The following is an 8,053-nucleotide window of genomic DNA, read 5'->3' as shown; positions in this document are numbered from 1 at the left end:
TTTAATATAACAGATTTTATTACACATTTTGTTAATAGAGTCAGTAATTGATTATTTTACATAGTAAAACAGTTGATCACTTGTCACTTCATGTATAATCTAATGAAAAATTCCTGCTCTGCTACATGGAACTACAAGTCCCAGCATGACTTGTAGTTACATCCTGGACAGATCTCCAGAAAGCTAAATGCAATGATGTACAAGTGATTGCTTTAGAGAAATGTTTTCTCCCAATATGAGGGCTCCATAAGGTTTTTGGCCATTTTAAAACTCCATTGCAGTGATCCTTATTTTTCAATACCTCATTTCAATCCCCCACAAAGTAGATAACCCCATACAAGGGCCATTACACTCCTCCTGTTCAGCCATATGTAAGTTGAGGCAGGCCCCGCTTGTCAGATCTTCCCAACGTCCATGGACCTATTAGAACACTGAGCATCTTAAAAAAAGAAACTTTATAAGATATAAAATCACATAAACAGCATAAAGGAGAGTTCACTGTATAATGCAAACATCCACTATAAACAATCTGGCGGGACAGGAGGGGCGTAGAAATTTGCTGGACAAGCAGGTCTCTGGATGATGCTGTTCCTGGCGCTTGAACCACTTGCCCCTACAGGTCAGGGCACCACACGGGTTGGCAGTAGAACTGCTGGCACTCTCCTTTGTTGGGCACGTAGCAGTACTTCACAAGCTTGATGTTGGCGTTAGTCTGCATACAGCCGATACAGGGCTCCAGTTCCCGGAATGAGTAGTTACAGGTATAACTTGTACGTACCTGATGACAAAGGGGATATGCAACACCCCTGCCAATATATGGGCAGAGGAGTAGCGAATAAGGCCCTCAACCTGTTAGAACCCATCTAGTGAGTCTGATCAACTCATAGTGAGTCTGATCAACTCATAAAGAGGGAATGCAGTAAGTCTCAGGTAATCAGCAGCTGTAGATTCTGCCTGAACAGGCAAGGGTTAAATGGATGCGATTCTGTCTACCAATTGTATTGCACCATGTACACTGGAGTGTCATTGGAGAGTTAGCCACCCCCTGACCAGGATAACAAAACCCCTGAAAAGGGAGGGGCAAGTCCTCTTTTCCAGCCACCTCTGACCAGAGAGGTCAGTCAGTTCCAGGAGATCTTAGCGCACATGCTCTTACCACAGGCCTCAGCTCTCACTATAGAGCACATCATGTCAGAGGAGAGAAACTGTCTGCGCACCATCAGCACTAACACTCAGCTAAACCCAGGATAAAAGCTGCACCTTCCACAACTGAACACAGCTCCATCCCAGCCTGCATCTGCTACCAGGCTGGTGACCCAATTCCTGAGGACCACTCCAGTAGGTGCTAATGTACCAATGGGGGGGTATTGGTGCTAATGTACCAATGGGGGGGGGGGGTATTGGTGCTAATGTACCAATGGGGGGGGGGGTATTGGTGCTAATGTACCAATGGGGGGGGGTATTGGTGCTAATGTACCAATGGGGGGGGGTATTTGGTGCTAATGTACCAATGGGGGGGGTATTGGTGCTAATGTACCAATGGGGGGGGGGTATTGGTGCTAATGTACCAATGGGGGGGGGTATTGGTGCTAATGTACCAATGGGGGGGGGGGTATTGGTGCTAATGTACCAATGGGGGGGGGGGGGGGGGTATTGGTGCTAATGTACCAATGGGGGGGGGGTATTGGTGCTAATGTACCAATGGGGGGGGGTATTGGTGCTAATGTACCAATGGGGGGGGGGTATTGGTGCTAATGTACCAATGGGGGGGGGGTATTGGTGCTAATGTACCAATGGGGGGGGGTATTGGTGCTAATGTACCAATGGGGGGGGGGGTATTGGTGCTAATGTACCAATGGGGGGGGGGGGTATTGGTGCTAATGTACCAATGGTGGGGGGGGGTATTGGTGCTAATGTACCAATGGGGGGGGTATTGGTGCTAAGGTACCAATGGGGGGGGTATTGGTGCTAAGGTACCAATGGGGGGGTATTGGTGCTAAGGTACCAATGGGGGGGTATTGGTGCTAAGGTACCAATGGGGGGGTATTGGTGCTAAGGTACCAATGGGGGGGTATTGGTGCTAAGGTACCAATGGGGGGGTATTGGTGCTAAGGTACCAATGGGGGGGTATTGGTGCTAAGGTACCAATGGGGGGGTATTGGCGCTAAGGTACCAATGGGGGGGTATTGGTGCTAAGGTACCAATGGGGGGGTATTGGTGCTAAGGTACCAATGGGGGGGTATTGGTGCTAAGGTACCAATGGGGGGGTATTGGTGCTAAGGTACCAATGGGGGGGTATTGGTGCTAAGGTACCAATGGGGGGGTATTGGTGCTAAGGTACCAATGGGGGGGTATTGGTGCTAAGGTACCAATGGGGGGGGTATTGGTGCTAAGGTACCAATGGGGGGGTATTGGTGCTAAGGTACCAATGGGGGGGTATTGGTGCTAAGGTACCAATGGGGGGTATTGGTGCTAAGGTACCAATGGGGGGGTATTGGTGCTAAGGTACCAATGGGGGGTATTGGTGCTAATGTACCAATGGGGGGGTATTGGTGCTAATGTACCAATGGGGGGGTATTGGTGCTAATGTACCAATGGGGGGGTATTGGTGCTAATGTACCAATGGGGGGGTATTGGTGCTAATGTACCAATGGGGGGGTATTGGTGCTAATGTACCAATGGGGGGGTATTGGTGCTAATGTACCAATGGGGGGGTATTGGTGCTAATGTACCAATGGGGGGGCATTGGTGCTAATGTACCAATGGGGGGGCATTGGTGCTAATGTACCAATGGGGGGGCATTGGTGCTAATGTACCAATGGGGGGCATTGGTGCTAATGTACCAATGGGGGGGCATTGGTGCTAATGTACCAATGGGGGGGCATTGGTGCTAATGTACCAATGGGGGGGCATTGGTGCTAATGTACCAATGGGGGGGCATTGGTGCTAATGTACCAATGGGGGGGCATTGGTGCTAATGTACCAATGGGGGGGCATTGGTGCTAATGTACCAATGGGGGGGCATTGGTGCTAATGTACCAATGGGGGGGCATTGGTGCTAATGTACCAATGGGGGGGCATTGGTGCTAATGTACCAATGGGGGGGCATGGTGCTAATGTACCAATGGGGGGGCATTGGTGCTAATGTACCAATGGGGGGGCATTGGTGCTAATGTACCAATGGGGGGGCATTGGTGCTAATGTACCAATGGGGGGGCATTGGTGCTAATGTACCAATGGGGGGGCATTGGTGCTAATGTACCAATGGGGGGGCATGGTGCTAATGTACCAATGGGGGGGCATTGGTGCTAATGTACCAATGGGGGGGGCATTGGTGCTAATGTACCAATGGGGGGGCATTGGTGCTAATGTACCAATGGGGGGGCATTGGTGCTAATGTACCAATGGGGGGGCATTGGTGCTAATGTACCAATGGGGGGGTATTGGTGCTAATGTACCAATGGGGGGGGTATTGGTGCTAATGTACCAATGGGGGGGTATTGGTGCTAATGTACCAATGGGGGGTATTGGTGCTAATGTACCAATGGGGGGGTATTGGTGCTAATGTACCAATGGGGGGGTATTGGTGCTAATGTACCAATGGGGGGGTATTGGTGCTAATGTACCAATGGGGGGGTATTGGTGCTAATGTACCAATGGGGGGGTATGGTGCTAATGTACCAATGGGGGGGTATTGGTGCTAATGTACCAATGGGGGGTATTGGTGCTAATGTACCAATGGGGGGGTATTGGTGCTAATGTACCAATGGGGGGGTATTGGTGCTAATGTACCAATGGGGGGGTATTGGTGCTAATGTACCAATGGGGGGGTATTGGTGCTAATGTACCAATGGGGGGGTATTGGTGCTAATGTACCAATGGGGGGGTATTGGTGCTAATGTACCAATGGGGGGGTATTGGTGCTAATGTACCAATGGGGGGGTATTGGTGCTAATGTACCAATGGGGGGGTATTGGTGCTAATGTACCAATGGGGGGGTATTGGTGCTAATGTACCAATGGGGGGGTATTGGTGCTAATGTACCAATGGGGGGGTATTGGTGCTAATGTACCAATGGGGGGGTATTGGTGCTAATGTACCAATGGGGGGGTATTGGTGCTAATGTACCAATGGGGGGGTATTGGTGCTAATGTACCAATGGGGGGGTATTGGTGCTAATGTACCAATGGGGGGGGTATTGGTGCTAATGTACCAATGGGGGGTATTGGTGCTAATGTACCAATGGGGGGGTATTGGTGCTAATGTACCAATGGGGGGGTATTGGTGCTAATGTACCAATGGGGGGGTATTGGTGCTAATGTACCAATGGGGGGGTATTGGTGCTAATGTACCAATGGGGGGGTTTGGTGCTAATGTACCAATGGGGGGTATTGGTGCTAATGTACCAATGGGGGGGTATTGGTGCTAATGTACCAATGGGGGGGTATTGGTGCTAATGTACCAATGGGGGGGTATTGGTGCTAATGTACCAATGGGGGGGTATTGGTGCTAATGTACCAATGGGGGGGTATTGGTGCTAATGTACCAATGGGGGGGTATTGGTGCTAATGTACCAATGGGGGGGTATTGGTGCTAATGTACCAATGGGGGGGTATTGGTGCTAATGTACCAATGGGGGGGTATTGGTGCTAATGTACCAATGGGGGGGTATTGGTGCTAATGTACCAATGGGGGGGTATTGGTGCTAATGTACCAATGGGGGGGTATTGGTGCTAATGTACCAATGGGGGGGTATTGGTGCTAATGTACCAATGGGGGGGTATTGGTGCTAATGTACCAATGGGGGGGTATTGGTGCTAATGTACCAATGGGGGGGTATTGGTGCTAATGTACCAATGGGGGGGTATTGGTGCTAATGTACCAATGGGGGGGTATTGGTGCTAATGTACCAATGGGGGGGTATTGGTGCTAATGTACCAATGGGGGGTATTGGTGCTAATGTACCAATGGGGGGGTATTGGTGCTAATGTACCAATGGGGGGGTATTGGTGCTAATGTACCAATGGGGGGGTATTGGTGCTAATGTACCAACGGGGGGGTATTGGTGCTAATGTACCAATGGGGGGGTATTGGTGCTAATGTACCAATGGGGGGGGTATTGGTGCTAATGTACCAATGGGGGGGGTATTGGTGCTAATGTACCAATGGGGGGGTATTGGTGCTAATGTACCAATGGGGGGGTATTGGTGCTAATGTACCAATGGGGGGGTATTGGTGCTAATGTACCAATGGGGGGGTATTGGTGCTAATGTACCAATGGGGGGGTATTGGTGCTAATGTACCAATGGGGGGGTATTGGTGCTAATGTACCAATGGGGGGGTATTGGTGCTAATGTACCAATGGGGGGGTATTGGTGCTAATGTACCAATGGGGGGGTATTGGTGCTAATGTACCAATGGGGGGGTATTGGTGCTAATGTACCAATGGGGGGGTATTGGTGCTAATGTACCAATGGGGGGGTATTGGTGCTAATGTACCAATGGGGGGGTATTGGTGCTAATGTACCAATGGGGGGGTATTGGTGCTAATGTACCAATGGGGGGGTATTGGTGCTAATGTACCAATGGGGGGGGTATTGGTGCTAATGTACCAATGGGGGGGTATTGGTGCTAATGTACCAATGGGGGGGTATTGGTGCTAATGTACCAATGGGGGGGTATTGGTGCTAATGTACCAATGGGGGGGTATTGGTGCTAATGTACCAATGGGGGGGTATTGGTGCTAATGTACCAATGGGGGGGTATTGGTGCTAATGTACCAATGGGGGGGTATTGGTGCTAATGTACCAATGGGGGGGGGGGGGATTGGTGCTAATGTACCAATGGGGGGGTATTGGTGCTAATGTACCAATGGGGGGGGGAGATTGGTGCTAATGTACCAATGGGGGGGTATTGGTGCTAATGTACCAGTGGGAGGGGGGATTGGTGCTAATGTACCAATGGGGGGGTATTGGTGCTAATGTACCAGTGGGGGGGGGATTGGTGCTAATGTACCAGTGGGGGGGGGATTGGTGCTAATGTACCAGTGGGGGGGGGGGTATTGGTGCTAATGTACCAATGGGGGGGGGATTGGTGCTAATGTACCAATGGGGGGGTATTGGTGCTAATGTACCAATGGGGGGGGGGGGATTGGTGCTAATGTACCAATGGGGAGGGGGATTGGTGCTAATGTACCAATGGGGGGTATTGGTGCCAATGTACCAATGGGGGGGGGGAGCAACATCATGTGTGTGTGTGGGGGGGGGGGGGGGTGAGTACCGAGAAGTTCAGATATGTAGGGATAAACACTTACCGACGGCACAGCTGCACGAAGTGCATTAACCCCTTAACGCTCTGCGCCGTAGCTCTACGGCGCAGAGGTATAAGGGATGTATGAAGAGGGCTCACGGGCTGAGTCCTCTTCATACAAAGGTGGGGGTTTTTGCATTTTGCACAAAACCCCCACCGCTAATAACCGCGGTCGGTGCTTGCACCGATCGCGGCTATTAACCCCCTAAACGCCGCCGGCAAAGTCGCCGGCGGCGTTTAAAAGACGGCGGCGCGTGGGCGCCGCCATCTTTTTTTCGATCGCCACGCCCCCGAACGTCATCGGGGGGCGGCGATCAGTTGCCATGGTAGCCTCGTGTCTTCTTTTGACACGAGGCTATCTGGCAGCTGCATATTCGTTACAATGAGCCAGTGGCTCATTGTAATGAATGTGCTGCAAAAATGCCATATATTGCAATACAGAAGTATTGCAGTATATGGTAGCAGCGATCTGACTATCTAGGGTTAATGTACCCTAGATGGTCTAAAAGATAGTGAAAAAAAAAAGAAAAAAAAAAGTTTAAAAAATAAAAAAAATTAATAAAATATTAAAAGTTCAAATCACCCCCCTTTCCCTAGAACGGATATAAAACATAACAAACAGTAAAAATCACAGACATATTAGGTATCGCCGCGTCCCAAAATGCCCGATCTATCAAAATATAAAAACGGTTACGGCCGGCGGTGACCTCCGAGGCGGGAAATGGCGCCCAAATGTCCGAAATGCGACTTTTACACCTTTTTACATAACATAAAAAATGAAATAAAAAATGATCAAAATGTCGCACAGACCTCAAAATGGTAGCAATGAAAACGTCGGCTCATTTCGCAAAAAATGACCCCTCACACATCTCCGTGCGCCAAAGTATGAAAAAGTTATTAGCGTCAGAAGATGGCAAAAAAATTTTTTTCTTTTTTGTACACATTCGTTTAATTTTTGAAAATGTATTAAAACACAATAAAACCTGTATAAATTTGGTATCACCGCGATCGCACCGAACCAAAGAATAAAGTAGGCGTGTTATTTGGAGCGAAGAGTGAAAGTCGTAAAAACTGAGCCCACAAGAACGTGACGCACGTGCGGTTTTTTTTCAATTTTTCCACATTTGGAATTTTTTTTCAGCTTTGCAGTACATGGCATGTTAAAATAAATAACATTACGGGAAAGTAAAATTTGTTACGCACAAAATAAGCTCTCACACAGGTCTGTACACGGAAAAATGAAAAAGTTATGGATTTTTGAAGTTGGAGAGCGAGAAATGAGGCGAAAAACCCTCCGTCCTTAAGGGGTTAAGAACCCCGCATGGTGCGCACTCACCCCAATAACGCAGCCGTGGCCCGCGTACATGATAGTGGATGAAGCCACGTTCTCGCTCACTAACCCGCCGGACAGCAGCTTCTGCTCGGTTATCCCGGCCGAGTGGATCTCATTGGCGGGAAACATGAAGCACACGGCGAACACCACGTGTAAACGTCCCGCCAAACTCTCCATTGCTGTGAGACGGCGGGAACATGTGCACACTTCCGGCCATGAAGGCGGCCGGGCATCGTGGGAGTTTTTATGTTGACATGGCAACCAATCACAGAACCGCTTTAATTTCTTTTGGAAATGAAAACTGGTCTGTGATTGGTTCTTATAGACAACAAGGATAGTTTTTTTTTTTAATGACAGAATGTATAAACTGTACTGTATGTATCCATGTATAAAGAAAAAGACTGCAGATCA

General features: G+C 49.2%; 1 long non-coding RNA gene across 1 annotated transcript; it reads right to left on the bottom strand.

Moving 5' to 3' along the window:
* On the bottom strand, positions 1-7,971 carry LOC140109554 (uncharacterized). The gene is made up of 2 exons (XR_011851368.1): positions 7,646-7,971; positions 1-439 (listed from the first exon to the last, which is right to left on the bottom strand). It is a non-coding gene; the product is annotated as an uncharacterized lncRNA (long non-coding RNA).
* Between the last annotated feature and the right edge of the window lie 82 nt (positions 7,972-8,053).

Source organism: Engystomops pustulosus, unplaced genomic scaffold, assembly GCF_040894005.1.
Source record: "Engystomops pustulosus unplaced genomic scaffold, aEngPut4.maternal MAT_SCAFFOLD_218, whole genome shotgun sequence".
Lineage (NCBI taxonomy): Eukaryota > Metazoa > Chordata > Amphibia > Anura > Leptodactylidae > Engystomops > Engystomops pustulosus.
The sequence above is the reverse complement of the archived record's forward strand: the minus strand, read 5'-3'. Positions and strand labels throughout refer to the sequence as shown.